Source organism: Apium graveolens, chromosome 1 (genome assembly GCF_009905375.1).
Source record: "Apium graveolens cultivar Ventura chromosome 1, ASM990537v1, whole genome shotgun sequence".
Classification (NCBI taxonomy): domain Eukaryota; kingdom Viridiplantae; phylum Streptophyta; class Magnoliopsida; order Apiales; family Apiaceae; genus Apium; species Apium graveolens.
In genome coordinates, this window is record NC_133647.1 from 202287492 (window position 1) to 202305637 (window position 18146).

Consider the following 18146-nt stretch of genomic DNA (forward strand, 5'->3'; position numbering starts at 1 on the left):
TGTAGACTCATTACTCTGTGGTGAACTAGCTTCCTCCTCTTCTGTGGTATTATCAGTACCAGGCATCATACGAGAAATAATAACTTTGAAGTTATTTCCAGGTAGATTGGACTCTGTCCTTTGATTACTCCAGTTCCAGGCTCTTCCTTCTTCAAAAATCACATCACGGCTTACATGGATTGTACCTTGAGCAGGATCAAGTAAACGATAAGCCTTAGTCCCTGCTTCCTTGCCAAGATTCACCAATATTTTACTTCTGTCATCCAACTTTGTCGTATGCACACTTGGCACTTTCATGTGTGCCACACAACCGAAAACCCGAATGTGAGCAACATTGGGCTTATCACCACTCCAGGCTTCATACGGAGTCATGTCAGACAGAGACCTTGTGGGTAACCTGTTTAATACATATACTGAGTGGCGTATAGCTTCACCCCAAAGGTTTGAAGGCAAATTCATCTCCTTTAAAAAACTACGTGCCATGGCTTATACCTTATTAAATATTAAATATCTCCTTTAAACATTTTGGTTTTAAATATCTATGCCTTATGAATAAGTTTTAGATGGTTGTTGAATACGTAGTTATTTTGCACCTTATACCTTATTAATAACTTTTACCAAGTTATTGATAGTTTTAACCTTATATACATAAGAATTTTTGCCCTAATAAATTAGTTAGGTGTAATAATAAAATCACTGCCATACCATAACTAAATAAGGACATAAAAACTTCATCATAAACACAGAATTAAAAAAGATGATGGAACAGAGAGAAAATATTTAGAAAACTTTATTTGATACAGAAAAAAAACTTTAGAAAACAAGGAAAAATGAATTTTTCCCGGTAAAAGATTTAATGGTGGCTAAAAATCCATGCATCATCACGTGCAAAATAATTAAAGTACTTAATTACTTTTATACATGTATTTAACTTAGGTAAATGAATTTCCTATATTTTACATAAATTTGTTTTCTTGCTAAATATTATTGAAAAAGAGAGCTTCATAATTTCCTAGGCTGTGATCATTATGACATCAGTAATGGTGATCTAGATGTGCGTGTGGATAGAAAGAGGCCTGAACTGTAGCATTGGTGGATCAGAAACCGGGGCATGTGCCTGGAAGAAAAGGCCTGATAATCTTTTCACAATACTCACTCTGAATATTCATCGGCTGCTCTGAAGAAACATTGTTATTAACCTCACCAACCATCATTCTATCAGCATTGTTTACATTGTACATCATTTCTGGGCATCCTCCAAAGGTCCTATCACCCCCTCCTGCACCACCACTGCTCATTCCATCACACAAGGAAGTGCCCATGCTCTTGATTACGGCTGCATTGTTTGAATTATCTCCTGTCATCACAGCCTTCTGAAGGATAGAAATGTCTGATAACTGAGCAGATGCAGAATTACTGTAGTATAAACTGGAGCACATAGAAGTTATTGATATGATATATATTTATAATATATTTTTTTATGATTTTATTCCTCATATTTATTATATTTTGTATTGCTTTGGATTTTTATTAATTAGATTTTAATTTTTTATTGTAGGAAGAAAGGAAATCCTAAACTTGGATGGATTGGAGAATTAGAGTTTAATTTGAAGATTTATTAGAAGGAAATTTGGATTTGTTGGACTGTTTGTGCCATACCTTGAGTTCTAGAAGTCAGAATTGGACGATTTAACAACCCACGCGAAGCTAACGGAATTATTTTAAATTTGAAAGATCCAAGTATCAAATTACAACTGCAGCCGCCCATAATTATTTGAGAAAATTTAGCTGCGAATTTTCCTTTAGAAAACCAATCAATTTAGGAATCATACTTATATATTCCTACAAGCATTAAAAGACTTATATTATATACATATATACATATAGAGAAGGAGGAGATCACTACTTTTTTCTTGTAAAAAAAGATTGAAGGTTTTCTTCTCTATTCTCGTCAATATTATATGTTCTTTTTATATTATATTATGTGTTTTGTTAATCTAGTTATGTGTGAGTAGATTTTTAAATCTAGGGTTAAGTTGAATCCTAGTGATGATTGATGTATGATTTTCCCAACCCCCTAATTTAGTTATATTACATGTTCTTACTTATTGAGTTGTGCTTAATTAACAATTACATGTCAGACGTGATTATGTGTATTGTTTGAACCCAATATTTATTTATCAACGAAAGTTGGACTTAGGTGATTGTGATTTATCCAATAATGATATGAACTTCTCCATGAAAATAGGTAGAACAAATTGTTAGGAAGTTTGGATGTTGTGTTTAATGTCTTTAAATTGCATGATACCATGAAAATAAGTTTGATTGTATTTTAGAGAAGCCATTAATACTCGAGATAGGGTGTTGATATTTTATAGGGCGCGTCTTTCTCCTTGAGGAGTATATGATTGATTTGGGACGGGAAATCATAATTGTATTGATTCATGCTAGTGGGGATACTTAACTCTGGATGTTTTTAGTTATATGATTAATACAAAGTATTTGCTTTAGTACAAGTTTAGGTAAACAATCTCTAAATTTTTATTGTGTTACATTACTTAGTTAAATCGAGTCAAGAATTACTAGTGATTGATACCTTTGTCTCTGTGGGATCGACTCTCACTTACCCTACTACATAGTTAGAAGGATTTGTTAGGAATTATTATTTGATAGGTACGCGACAACCTTGTCAAATTTTTGGCGCCGCTTTCAGGGACATAGCGGTATTAGATTAGTAAATTTTTGAGTTAGTTTAGCTAAGTCTTTTAGTCGTGTGCTTCGGCTATTATTCCCTTGTTATTTGATATTGGGTTTTCAGTTTTCTTCTTGCATGCAAACTCGAAGTTCAGGTACTGAATACTTGATTGCTTTTAATCCTGAAATTGAAGCTACAACAAGAAGACAAGCAGGCACACGAAGAAAATAAAAAGATAAGGAAGTTATGGGTGAACCAGCTAAAGCTCTCAATGAGCAGGGTATGCCAGATACTAAGGTTGTACTCTCCAGTATTCTCAGACAGAACTGTAAAATATTCTCAGACAGAGCTCATGTTGAATGATGGAATTGACAAAAAGATTAGGGTGTTTAGAACGGATCGAGGGGGGGGGTCGAATTTCGCTCCATAGAGTTCAACAGTTATTGTGAAGGCGCTGGAATTACGATGCACTACACAACCCCATACTCTTTACAACAAAATGGAGTGGTAGAACGAAGGAATAGAACGGTGGCAGAAGTGGCATGAAATTTTTTAAAGCATATGAAACTACCATTTGAGTTTTGGGGAGAAGTAATTCACCACTAAATATACATACTCAATCGATTACCAACTAGGGCATTAACAGGAATGACACCATATGAGGCATATTACAAAAAAAAACCTAAAGTCGGTCACATTCGAGTGTTTGGATGTTTGGCTCACATGAAGGTTCTAGGAGCGAACACAAAAGAGTTGGATGATCGTAGTGTGGATGTGATTCACCTCGGCGAGGAACCTGGTACAAAAGCCTATAGGCTGTTTGATTCGAAAAATAATAAAGTTTTGATAAGTCGGGATGTTATATTCGAAGAAGAAAAATCTTGGTCCTGGAAGAAGCAACAAGAACAGATAGATATTGTTCGGGATGTGAACACGTTTACAATGGATGAGGACAATAATGCACGGAGCCTTGATGAGAATTTCGATGGAAACTTTGATGGTCACACCAGCAGTGCCTAGTCTTCGAATGCCTAGAGTGATGAAGATACAGAGAATGCTGAAGTTTCTCGCAGCCCGTTGCCAACAACTAATGATCCTGATATGTATAATGGCAGCACGGAACCGAAAAAATTCAGGTCAATTAACGATCTTTATAACAACACTGAGGAGGTAGAGTTACATGAAGAGCTGCTACTTATAGGGGCTGAGGAACCTGCAACCTTCAAGTTGGCAGTAAAAGAAAGTGAATGGAGATTGGCAATAAAAAAGGAGATGGAATCCATTGAAAAAAGCAACACCTGGAGACTGACAGAATTACCAAAAGGCTCTAAGATTATCGGTTTAAAATGGTTTTATAAGCCTAAAAAGGATGCAAGTGGAAGGATATTGAGGCATAAAGAACGGTTGGTTTCCAAGGGATATGCACAGGAATATGGAGTTGATTTCGACGAAATTTTCGCACCTATAACGCGGCTTGAGACAGTTCGCTTGCTGCTGACTCTTTTAGCTAAACACAATTGGGAGGTGCAACTCTTAGATGTCAAAAAAGCATTCTTAAATGGGGAAATTCTTGAGGATGTTTACGTTGCACAACCAGAGGGTTTTGTCAAAAGGGGGCAAGAATAATTGGTCGTTTCCAAATTATTAAAGGCACAATATGGCTTAAGGCAAGCCCCACGTGCTTGGTATGCGAAGCTGCACAAGTGTCTTGAGAGTCCGGGGTTCTCCCGTTGTCCATACGAACATGCAGTATATGTAAAAAAGGAGGGAACAGACATGCTGATCATAGCAGTGTACGTGGATGACTTATTAATCCCGGGGACTAATGTAGAAATTATCAAGGCATTCAAGAGACATATGAGTAAAATATTTGAAATGAGTGATCTTGGGCGACTATAATACTATCTTGGGATTCTAGTCGAGCAAGGAGAAGGTTATATTCAACCTAAACAGTCCTCATATACCAAGAAAATTCTGGAGAAGGCGGGCATGTTAGGATGAAATCCGACTAAATATCCCGCGGACCCGAAAGAATAGTTAACTAAGGATGAAAATGGCGAGCATGTGGATCCCACGATGTTTAAAATTATGGTAGGTGGTCTCAAATATCTTGTACACACCCGTCCAGACATATCATATTCTGCGGGGATTGTCAGCCCTTTATGGAGAGTCCTACTGTGGTACACCAGAAGGCAGTAAAACGTATTCTGCGATATGTACAAGGAACATTGAATTATGGTCTGGTGGAGTGTTGATCCGAAAAATAATAAAGTTTTGATAAGTCGGGATGTTATATTCGAAGAAGAAAAATCTTGGTCCAGGAAGAAGCAACAAGAACAGATAGATAATGTTCGGGATGTGAACACGTTTACAATGGATGAGGACAATAATGCACGGAGCCTTGATGAAAATTTCGATGGAAACTTTGATGGTCACACCAGCAGTGCCTAGTCTTCGAATGCCTAGAGTAATGAAGATACAGAGAATGCTGAAGCTTCTCGCAGCCCGTTGCCAACAACTAATGATCCTGATATGTATGATGGCAGCACAGAACCGAAAAAATTCAGGTCAATTAACGATCTTTATAACAACACTGAGGAGGTAGAGTTACATGAAGAGCTGCTACTTATAGGGGCTGAGGAACCTGCAACCTTCAAGTTGGCAGTAAAAGAAAGTGAATGGAGATTGGCAATAAAAAAAGAGATGGAATCCATTGAAAAAAGCAGGTGAGACTGACAGAATTACCAAAAGGCTCTAAGATTATCGGTTTAAAATGGTTTTATAAGCCTAAAAAGGATGCAAGTGGAAGGATATTGAGGCATAAAGAACGGTTGGTCTCCAAGGGATATGCACAGGAATATGGAGTTGATTTCGACGAAATTTTCGCACCTATAACACGGCTTGAGAAAGTTCTCTTGCTGCTGACTCTTTTAGCTAAACACAATTGGGAGGTGCATCTCTTAGATGTCAAAAAAGCATTCTTAAATGGGGAAATTCTTGAGGATGCTTACGTTGCACAACCAGAGGGTTTTGTCAAAAAGGGGCAAGAATAATTGTTCGTTTCCAAATTATTGAAGGCGCAATATGGCTTGAGGCAAGCCCCACGTGCTTGGTATGCGAAGCTGCACAAGTGTCTTGAGAGTCCGGGGGTTCTCCCGTTGTCCATACGAACATGCAGTATATGTAAAAAAGGAGGGAACAGACATGCTGATCATAGCAGTGTACGTGGATGACTTATTAATCCCGGGGACTAATGTAGAAATTATCAAGGCATTCAAGAGACATATGAGTAAAATATTTGAAATGAGTGATCTTGGGCGACTATAATACTATCTTGGGATTCTAGTCGAGCAAGGAGAAGGTTATATTCAACCTAAACAGTCCTCATATACCAAGAAAATTCTGGAGAAGGCGGGCATGTTAGGATGAAATCCGACTAAATATCCCGCGGACCCGAAAAAATAGTTAACTAAGGATGAAAATGGCGAGCATGTGGATCCCACGATGTATAAAAGTATGGTAGGTGGTCTCAAATATCTTGTACACACCCGTCCAGACAAATCATATTCTGCGGGGATTGTCAGCCCTTTATGGAGAGTCCTACTGTAGTACACCAGAAGGCAGTAAAACATATTCTGCGATATGTACAAGGAACATTGAATTATGGTCTGGTGTATTCAAAAACCAATGAAAATAATGTTCTTACAGGGTATTCGGATAGTGATCTTGCAGGACATGGATCTCGCAAAAGCAGAAATGTGTCGCCTTATCTTCATGTGAGGCTGAGTTTATGGCCACTACAGCAGCAGCATGTCAAGCTATTTGGCTCCGAAATTTGTTGGGAAAGATAACTGGGGAGTACATTGGGCCTGTAGTGACTTATATCGATAATAAATTAGCTATCGACGTGGCCACGAATCCTGTGTTTCCTGGGCGTAGTAAACACATAGATATTCGTTATCATTTTATTCGGGACTGTGTTAAAAAAGGTGAAATAATCGTTAAGCATGTGAGCTCTGCAAATCAACGTGCGGATGTTCTTAACAAAACTTTTACTACTCTGAAGTTCGAGAAGATGAGATGCTTACCTGGTGTCAAGAGTCTGCCTAAATACAATTCAGATTAAGGAGGTGATTGTTAGTAATTAATCTAAATTTATTTATTTATTTTAGTTTATCTTTGTTCCCTTCAAGGTGCAAGACTCAGTTAGATGATTAGTGGAGTGTTGATTCATGAAATAAGTATAGGAGTAGTAGGTTGTTAGTTCCTATTTTCTAGCTAGTTCATTTGTTCAGCTTTAAGTATTGTATTGTATTCATTTTTGAAATAAAGAGAAAGGATTTCTACGAGGGTTACCATTTGTTTTTCTCAGTTTCAAATCATACAGCTTATATATATATTAGTATGTCTGTAATTTAATTACAAGACCTCCGTGCTTCCCAATTCCGAAAGGTTTATGAGCTCTTCCTAGTATACTTCGCAAAGGATTGTCTTCATTGTATAAAAAAATCTGGTCCCAAGTCGAAAATAGTATTAAAATTTAATAATATGTGATTATTTTTTTTCATAATTTTATATTCCAATATATGGATCCCGATTTTCGTCAAAAGTTATATTTTTATTTAAATATACATTTTTATATAATATATGAAATATTTTTCCATATTAAGTTATCTAATATTTTCTTGTATAATATCTATTTAATTATTTATTAACATGTTTACTATATTTATTTTATCGTAGTGATATTCGAATTATAAAAATACTTTCATCAAAAGATATAATATTAATAAATTGATAAGTTAATTTAGTTTGAAAAGCGTTAACTTACAATTTTAGTATATATTCTAATATTAAAAGCAGTTTGGTGTATAAGAGATAAATATTTTAATTTAAAATAGAAAAAGTGTAAGTTATGATAATATCATAATTTTTGTTGTCCCAAATTCCAAGCACATGATTGCATTATATACACAAAACTTTCATGTCCAGTTTGAGATGAATACATGTTTTAAAAGAATTATGCATGTTGTATTATTAAAATAACTTCTGTAATAGTTGATGAATTATAATTAATTTGTTTTTGCAAAATACCTATAAATATCAAAATTTATGAGGACATACTTTTAGTTCTATCACTTTTTATATTTAAGTTTGGTAAATATTTCAAAAATACATGTATTATATAGCTAGTTATTTATTTTTTATTACATTTACCAAATTTATTAAAATAGGAAATTTAAAAATAAATATTAACATAGAATATTGAGTTATACATAGAGTAATTCTTTAGTTGTTTTATGTATTTTTAAGGCTCATAGTTGGCTAATGCCAATTTTTTAGTGTGTTTATTTTATTAATTTAATGAAAATTTTCAATAGGGACAATAGGGTTAGTAAGTATTTTAAACTACTACATTAGTTATGCTTATTATATATTCTAAAATTAAACTAAATTATGGGAGCCCTCAATAAAATCAAATATATTTATATTTTTCTAAATAATTTTTTTATATTACTAAAATATATAGATCTTTACATTCATACGGTTGGATCATTCATTAATGTTTTTAAAAAAATCAGAACATCAATAAATGATTAAACACTAGTTAGAAGTAGTGGTGAAACTACTAGTTGACTATAAAAAAAGCAAACCAAATATATTTATTTTTTTCTAATTTTTTTTTCATATCACTAAAATATATAGATTTTTACATCCGTACGGTTGCATCATTCATTAATATTTTTAATAAATCGAAACATCAATATGAGATTAAACACTAGATATAAGTAGTGGTCAAAATACTACTCCCTCCATCCTTTTCAATTGTTTATATTTTTTAGATAGTGACATATTAAGTATAGTTATGTAATTTTTTTTTACAATTTTGTTTTTCTGAATAAAAATTAAAACATTCAACTTTTATTCAGAAAAAGAAAATTATAAAAATAAGTTACATAACTATACTCTTTATACACCTAAGGGAGTAGTTGGCTATTAAATAAGCAAAACAAATATATATTTTTTTTTTCTAAACTTTTTGCCCTATCACTAAAATTATATAGATTTTGACATCCGTGTGGTTATATCATTCATAAATATATTAAAAAAATTTGAAACATCAATATGGATTAAACACTAGTTAGAAGTACTCGTCACACTACTAGTTGACTATTAAAAAAGTAAACCAAATATATTAAATTTTTTCTAAATTTTTGTCATATCACTAAAATATATAGATCTTGAGATTCGTACGGTTGGATCATGCATTAATATTTGAAAAAAAATCGAAACATTAATATGGGATTAAACACTAGTTAGTTAGAAGTACTTGTCAAACTACTAGTTGACTATTAAAAAGGCAAACCAAATATATTTATTTTTTTCTAAATTTTTTTCATATCACTAAAATATATAGATCTTTACATCTTTTCGGTTGGATCATTCATTAATATTTTAAAAAAAATCGAAACATGAATATGGGATTAAACACTAGTTAGAAGTACTGGTCAAACTACTACTTGACTATTAAAAAAGCAAACCAAATATATTAATTTTTTTCTAAATTTTTTGTCATATCACTAAAATATATATATTTTGACATCCGTACGGTTGGATCATTCATTAATATTTAAAAACAAATCGAAACATCAATATGGGATTACACACTAGTTAGAAGTACCGGTCAAACTATTAGTTGACTATTAAAAAAGCAAACTAAATATATTTATATTTTTCTAATTTTTTTTTCATATCACTAAAATATATAGATCTTTACATCCATATGGTTGGATCATTCATTAATATATTAAAAAAAATTGAAACATCAATATGGGATTATACACTAGTTAGAAGTACTTGTCCAACTACTAGTTGACTATTAAAAAAATAAACCAAATATATTTATTTTTTTCTAAGATTTTTGTCATACCACTAAAATATATGACTTGCTAAATTTCAGTTTTTACAAAAAAATAACCTGGTAAGAGATTTTTCAAATTTCTTTTATTCGTTGCATTACAAAAACGGGAAATTTGTCATATTACAATAATTATATATATTTTCGAAAGTTTTAGTAAGAATTTGTCAAATTCATAAATTGTCAAAACAACCATTTCTTCTTACCAGTGTTTAGTCCCATATAGATGTTTCAATTTTTTTAAAAAATTATTTATGAATAATCTAACCGTACAGATGTGAATATCTATATATTTTAGTGATATTATAAATATTTTAGAAAGAAGTGTACACAAAAGAATAAATAATATAAATATTTATATCTTAATTATTTTACTCAATTAAATTGAGGGGTTGAGATTTTAACCTTAGAATATTTCACCTATTTGGAATTGATAATGAACGATCGCACCATATCGATGTTAAAATAGTGAAAAAAAGAGTTATATAAAAAATTTTAAGATTTTTTAATCACTAAATTTTACTTATTTTAACAAACAAGGTATAATTTTCTAAGTCCTTCCATAAGAAATATTAATTATCATAACATAAATATTTAAATTGATACTCCTAAATTCAACCGAATGCATGTGAATTTAATGCCATGTCACTGATCCGTGTGAATAAGGTCCAACGTACCAAATTTAACTGCATAGCGTCCAATATATAATAATTTGATTACGCATTTGTAAAAGGCAGATACAAAAGTCTAGATTTGGCCATTACTGGAGAAACGGTTATTTTAGTACAACTTCGCCAGATACAGGCTAAACTTGTCATTTTTTCAAATAAAATACTATAACCCCCCACACCCTCTTCCCTGTTTCCCCACCCACCCCCCTCTGCCATGTTTCCCCACCCACCCCCTCTCCCTTGTTTCCCCACCCCCCTTTTCTTTCACCGCACAAATCCCTCAGCCCTCTTTCTTTCACCAAACTTAATATGTACCATGCTTCTGTGGTCCAGACGAATTCCTACCATGCTTCCGTGGTTAGTGATTCCGCTTATTTGACTATGGGCTTTGACTAAGTTGTTGCCTCCTGCTTTTCGGTTTGAGATTACGTCTCCTGGCTTGCGTGTTTGTGTTGTTCGTTACGCTGTTTTGGTATGAGATTTTGATGCCGTAATTGTCTGCGTGGCGTGTTAAAAGGAATGCTAGGTTGAGGGACATGAAGAGGTTTGAAGCTATTGAGTTGCAGAAACTTAAGAAGACGTCTACGAGAAGGTGTAGGAATTGTTTGACGCCGTATCGGGAGAAGAATCCTGCGGGTGGGCATATTTCTTAGGATTGCACCGAAATTTTGGATTTTGGCAAGGGTCTAATTATCGTAAAGGGGTGATTAATTTTAAACTATCTGGCAAGTTCAATATCTCTCGAAAATGGGATTTAGTTAAGTTTAGGGCTGCCGAAATCTGGATATTTTCCAGTTTCCGACCAGTTTTTTTTGAAATTTGTGTGCGTAAATTCAATCGTATTCGGTAGCATTTAGAATCATATTTTCGACCAAATACGGTTAAATTGAATAATTGGGCAGGCGTTTTGAATTTTGTCATCAAATTAAAATGTTTGGGCAGGATATTCGAATTTTATCCGAAAAATTAAATTTGACCGGAAGCGATTGTATTAAGCCGATTATACTTAAGCGGTTGTATTTAGCCGGTTGTATTTAGTCGTTCGTATTTATATTAAAATATACAACCGGTTTACTAAATATGACTCGAGCGAATACAACCGGTCCAAAAACCGGTCGTATTTAGCCAAATACAATCGAAAACGGTCGAATTTAGCTAAATATAACCGATTTTAAACCGGTTGTATTTAGCCGTTTTTCTTGTACCGGTTGTATTTGGCCTTATATTCTTGTAGTCATAGGTTCCCGCATGATAGGTTCCCACTTTCAGGGTTAACATATATTTTGAATACATATGCCCTAAGATACTTATGGGTGGGCACTATTATCTTTACTAATACTCACTATATATGATGTAGGTTAAAATTTGATTTAATTTTGAACATAAAAAAATAAGTAAAAAAAACATGTTGATTATATCAAAATTGGGGAGCCTATAGTATTTTTGTAATTATTTTAATTTTTGGGAAAATTTTTGGTGCCTTATGAAGAACATTTAGGAGGTTATCGAATACTTAAATATTTTGTGCCTTATTAATCACTTCTACGATATAAAATATAGTAATTTTTATTGTCATGTAAAGTACATCAAATATAATTTAATTTTTTTCAATGATTTATTCATTACAATGTGGTAAGGCAAATCTTTGGGTACTTGCAAAAAAACTAAAAAAATAGAAAATTAAAATAAAAAATAACACGTAAAGAAAAAAATAAAAATAAAATAAAAAGATACTTAGTGACGTAGTATACATGATAAAATTATATTTAAATAATTTTTCAGGAGTGTATACAACAAGATTTTGAAAAAATTATTGATGAGAAAAATATATTAAATCAAACATCATTTTTGAAAAAAAAATACTTTTGGGTAGAATATATATTGTAATAACATAAAAAAACCATACATCCAACACCCAAAAATTCTATTTCTTATATAAATAGGCGAAACAATAAAATAACCAACATAACAATACTCCATACATGCTTAAAAACTTTCTAACATAAACATAGGTTCAAAACCAGATGTTAGTCATCTGAGAACGCAAAATGTTGAATACAAAGACTAAAATATCCAGATAACTTTATTTGATAAAGAAAATGTCCCTCTGCTTGCTTGTTGATATGCTAAAAGATTCAAGGGTCACCCCAAATCCATGCATCTTCCTTGACCAACTTAGATCACCTGCAAAATAATTAAAGTACTTAATTACTTTTACACAGGTACTTTAATAATTGTAAATAAATTTCCTATGATTTTCAAGGATTTGTGTTCTTGCTAAATATAATTGAAAACAAGAGTGGACTAACTAGCTAATAAATTCATAATCTCCTAGGCAGAGGTAATTAATTCATAATCTCCTAGGCAGTGATCATCAAGACATCAGTAATGGTGATCTATATGTGTGTGGATAGAAAGAGGCCTGACCTGTAGCATTGGTGAATCAGAAACTGGGGGATGTGCGGTGAAGAAAAGGCCTGGCCTCAGCTGATGATGTAGTAGGTTCACTGTCTAGCATCTCGGTCCCCATTCCATTACCATTGTTATCCACCATTCCATCACCACTCAAGCTGTCCATCCCAATTCCCAGGCCAAGGAAATCCCTGGTAATCTTTTCACGATACTCACTCCCTATATTCATCGGCGGCTCCAACCAAACATTGTTATTCACCTCACCAACCATCATTCTATCAGCATTGTTTAGATTGTACATCAGTTCTCCGCATCCTCCAGCACTCAATTGTTCCATGCCAACACTATGTCCTCTAGCACAGCCATAACTGGTACCATCATTAAACCACTGAATCGGCGTTCATCATTAAACCACTGAATGAATTGTGTGTGTTCTGATTAAATTCATTGTGTGGATTGGTCAAGTCAGCACCGCCATATATACCAAAATTATATATGAAAACCCAGGCTTATCAAATGTTTACTTCAAATGTTTACTTCAAATGTTGGCATAAAGTACTCCCGATACTCTGGGATTATCGGACTACTTGTAGAGTCACAACCGGAGCAACGCCCTTTATGTTGGCATAGGGAGCAGAAACGGTTGTTCCTGTGGAGATATCGCACTCATCTCCCAGAATCCAAGTGTAAAATGCTAAAGAAAATCAGGAAGGACAAAGCCTGGCCCTGGACCTGATTGATGAAGTATGTGACAAGGCGCATGCCAAGATAGTTGAGTATCAGAAAAAGGCCTCATTCTATTACAACTTGCGAGTAAAAGAAAGGATCTTCAAGCAGGGTGACTTGGTTTTAAGGAAGGTGGAAGCCTCTGGTATAGGGAAGAAAGGAAAACTCGTCCCGAATTGGGAAGGGCCATACAAGGTTAAGAGCGTTCAAGGAAGAGGATCTTACAAGTTGGAGACCTTGGATGGAGAAGAACTACCTTGAACTTGGCATGCTCAAAACTTGAAAATTTACTATATGATAGCTTGTACTTGCTATAGTGCTGGTAACAAGGTTCAAAAGCACCTGGAAGCTTTGCCCACTTATGAGTTTTTATAGATTCGATATTAATTATGTTTTAGTTTTATCAGGGTTGAACCCATTTCATGTAAGGTGTTAAAAAGACCTAGTTATAATACAAATCATTCATTTTGATCCAGTTTGTTGAATTTTTAGATTCTGAAAAAACCAAGTTATAAACTTGAGTTAAGGTCGTGAGGAACTTGAAAGGTTAAGTTGTGATAATGCCTCAGCTACTTGAAATTTGATTACTTGATAAAATTAAACAAGACAAGTAAAAACATGAAAAGTCTATTACAAAGTCTGAAAACATTTGAAGTAAACTAGATTACACAACCGAAAACCCGAATGTGAGCAACATTGGGCTTATCACCACTCCAGGCTTCATACGGAGTCATGTCAGACAGAGACCTTGTGGGTAACCTGTTTAATACATATACTGAGTGGCGTATAGCTTCACCCCAAAGGTTTGAAGGCAAATTCATCTCCTTTAAAAAACTACGTGCCATGGCTTATACCTTATTAAATATTAAATATCTCCTTTAAACATTTTGGTTTTAAATATCTATGCCTTATGAATAAGTTTTAGATGGTTGTTGAATACGTAGTTATTTTGCACCTTATACCTTATTAATAACTTTTACCAAGTTATTGATAGTTTTAACCTTATATACATAAGAATTTTTGCCCTAATAAATTAGTTAGGTGTAATAATAAAATCACTGCCATACCATAACTAAATAAGGACATAAAAACTTCATCATAAACACAGAATTAAAAAAGATGATGGAACAGAGAGAAAATATTTAGAAAACTTTATTTGATACAGAAAAAAAACTTTAGAAAACAAGGAAAAATGAATTTTTCCCGGTAAAAGATTTAATGGTGGCTAAAAATCCATGCATCATCACGTGCAAAATAATTAAAGTACTTAATTACTTTTATACATGTATTTAACTTAGGTAAATGAATTTCCTATATTTTACATAAATTTGTTTTCTTGCTAAATATTATTGAAAAAGAGAGCTTCATAATTTCCTAGGCTGTGATCATTATGACATCAGTAATGGTGATCTAGATGTGCGTGTGGATAGAAAGAGGCCTGAACTGTAGCATTGGTGGATCAGAAACCGGGGCATGTGCCTGGAAGAAAAGGCCTGATAATCTTTTCACAATACTCACTCTGAATATTCATCGGCTGCTCTGAAGAAACATTGTTATTAACCTCACCAACCATCATTCTATCAGCATTGTTTACATTGTACATCATTTCTGGGCATCCTCCAAAGGTCCTATCACCCCCTCCTGCACCACCACTGCTCATTCCATCACACAAGGAAGTGCCCATGCTCTTGATTACGGCTGCATTGTTTGAATTATCTCCTGTCATCACAGCCTTCTGAAGGATAGAAATGTCTGATAACTGAGCAGATGCAGAATTACTGTAGTATAAACTGGAGCACATAGAAGTTATTGATATGATATATATTTATAATATATTTTTTTATGATTTTATTCCTCATATTTATTATATTTTGTATTGCTTTGGATTTTTATTAATTAGATTTTAATTTTTTATTGTAGGAAGAAAGGAAATCCTAAACTTGGATGGATTGGAGAATTAGAGTTTAATTTGGAGATTTATTAGAAGGAAATTTGGATTTGTTGGACTGTTCGGGCCATTTCTTGAGTTCTAACGCGAAGCTAACGGAATTATCTTAAATTTGAAAGACATCCAAGTATCAAATTACAACTGCAGCGGCCCAGAATTATTGGAGAAAATTTAGCTTCGAATTTTCCTTTAGAAAACCAATCAATTTAGGAATCATACTTGTATATTGCTACAAGCATTAAAAGACTTATATTATATACATATATACTTATACAGAAGGAGCAGATCACTACTTTTCTTCTTGTAAAAAAACGATTGAAGGTTTTCTTCTCTATTCTCGTCAATATTATATGTTCTTTTTATATTATATTATGTGTTTTGTTAATCTAGTTATGTGTGAGTAGATTTTTAAATCTAGGGTTAAGTTGAATCCTAGTTATGATTGATGTATGATTTTCCCAACCCCAATTTAGTTATATTACATGTTCTTACTTATTGAGTTGTGCTTAATTAACAATTACATGTCAGACGTGATTATGTGTATTATTTGAACCCAATATCTATTTATCAACGAAAGTTGGACTTAGGTGATTGTGATTTATCCAATAATGATATGAACTTCTCTATGAAAATAGGTAGAACAAATTGTTAGGAAGTTAGGATGTTGTGTTTAATGTCTTTAAATTGTATGATACCATGAAAATAAGTTTGATTGTATTTTAGAGAAGCCATTAATACTCGAGATAGGGTATTGATATTTTATAGGGCGCGTCTTTCTTCTTGAGGAGTATATGATTGATTTGGGACGGGAAATCATAATTGTATTGATTCATGCTAGTGGGGATACTTAATTCTGAATGTTTTTAGTTATATGATTAATACAAAGTATTTGCTTTAGTATAAGTTTAGGTAAACAATCTCTAAATTTTTATTGTGTTACATTACTTAGTTAAATCGAGTCAAGAATTACTAGTGATTGATACCTTTGTCTCTGTGGGATCGACTCTGACTTACCCTACTACATAGTTAGAAGGATTTGTTAGAAATTATTATTTGATAGGTACGCGACAGCCTTGTCAAATTTTTGGCGCCGCTGTCAGGGATAGAGCGGTATTAGATTAGTAGATTTTTGAGTTAGTTTAGCTATGTCTTTTAGTCGTGTGCTTCGGCTATTATTCCCTTGTTATTTGATATTGGGTTTCCAGTTTTCTTCTTGCATGCAAACTCGAAGTTCAGGTACTGAATACTTGATTGCTTTTAATCCTGAAATTGAAGCTACAGCAAGAAGACAAGCAGGTGCACGAAGAAAATAAAAAGACAAGGAAGTTATGGGTGAACCAGCTAAAGCTCTCAATGAGCAGGGTATGCCAGATACTAAGGTTGTACTCTCCAGTATTCTCAGACAGAACTGTAAAATATTCTCAGACAGAGCTCATGTTGAATGATGGAATTGACAAAAAGATTAGGGTGTTTAGAACGGATCGGGGGGGGCAAAATTTCGCTCCATAGAGTTCAACAGTTATTGTGCAGGCGCTGGAATTACGAGGCACTACACAACCCCATACTCTTTGCAACAAAATGGAGTGGTAGAACGAAGGAATAGAACGGTGGCAGAAGTGGCATGAAGTTTTTTAAAGCATATGAAACTACCATTAGAGTTTTGGGGAGAAGCAATTCACCACTAAATATACATACTCAATCGATTACCAACTAGGGCATTAACAGGAATGACACCATATGAGGCATGGTACAAAAGAAAACCTAAAGTCGGTCACATTCGAGTGTTTGGATGTTTGGCTCACATGAAGGTTCTAGCAGAGAACACAAAAGAGTTGGATGATCGTAGTGTGGATGTGATTCACCTCGGTAAGGAACTTCGTACAAAAGCCTATAGGCTGTTTGATCCAGGAAATAATAAAGTTTTGATAAGTCGGGATGTTATATTCGAAGAAGAAAAATCTTGGTCCTGGAAGAAGCAACAAGAACAGATAGATATTGTTCGGGATGTGAACACCTTTACAATAGATGAGGACAATAATGCACGGAGCCTTGATGAGAATTTCGATGGAAACTTTGATGGTCACACCAGCAGTGCCTAGTCTTCGAATGCCTAGATTGATGAAGATACAGAGAATGCTGAAGTTTCTCGCAGCCCGTTGCCAACAACTAATGATCCTGATATGTATGATGGCAGAGCGGAACCGAAAAAATTCAGGTCAATTAACGATCTTTATAACAACACTGAGGAGGTAGAGTTACATGAAAAGCTGCTACTTATAGGGGCTGAGGAACCTGCAACCTTCAAGTTGGCAGTAAAAGAAAGTGAATGGAGATTGGTAATAAAAAAGGAGATGGAATCCATTGAAAAAAACAACACCTAGAGACTGACAGAATTACCAAAAGGCTCTAAGATTATCGGTTTAAAATGTATTTATAAGCCTAAAAAGGATGCAAGTGGAAGGATATTGAGGCACAAAGAACGATTGGTTTCCAAGGGATATGCACAGGAATATGGAGTTGATTTCGACGAAATTTTCGCACCTATAACACGGCTTGAGACAGTTCGCTTGGTGCTGACTCTTTTAGCTAAAAACAATTGGGAGGTGCATCTCTTAGATGTCAAAAAAGCATTCTTAAATGGGGAAATTCTTGAGGATGTTTACGTTGCACAACCAGAGGGTTTTGTCAAAAAGGGGCAAGAATAATTCGTCGTTTCCAAATTATTGAAGGCGCAGTATGGCTTTAGGCAAGCCCCACGTGTTGGTATGCGAAGCT

At 33.9% G+C, this 18146-nt stretch overlaps 1 long non-coding RNA gene across 1 annotated transcript; it reads right to left on the reverse strand.

The window, feature by feature from the left end:
• Nucleotides 1-12235: 12235 nt before the first annotated feature.
• On the reverse strand, nucleotides 12236-13172 carry LOC141724391 (uncharacterized). Its single transcript, XR_012576634.1, has 2 exons — nucleotides 12713-13172; nucleotides 12236-12469 (listed from the first exon to the last, which is right to left on the reverse strand). It is a non-coding gene; the product is annotated as an uncharacterized LOC141724391 (long non-coding RNA).
• Nucleotides 13173-18146: the final 4974 nt, after the last annotated feature.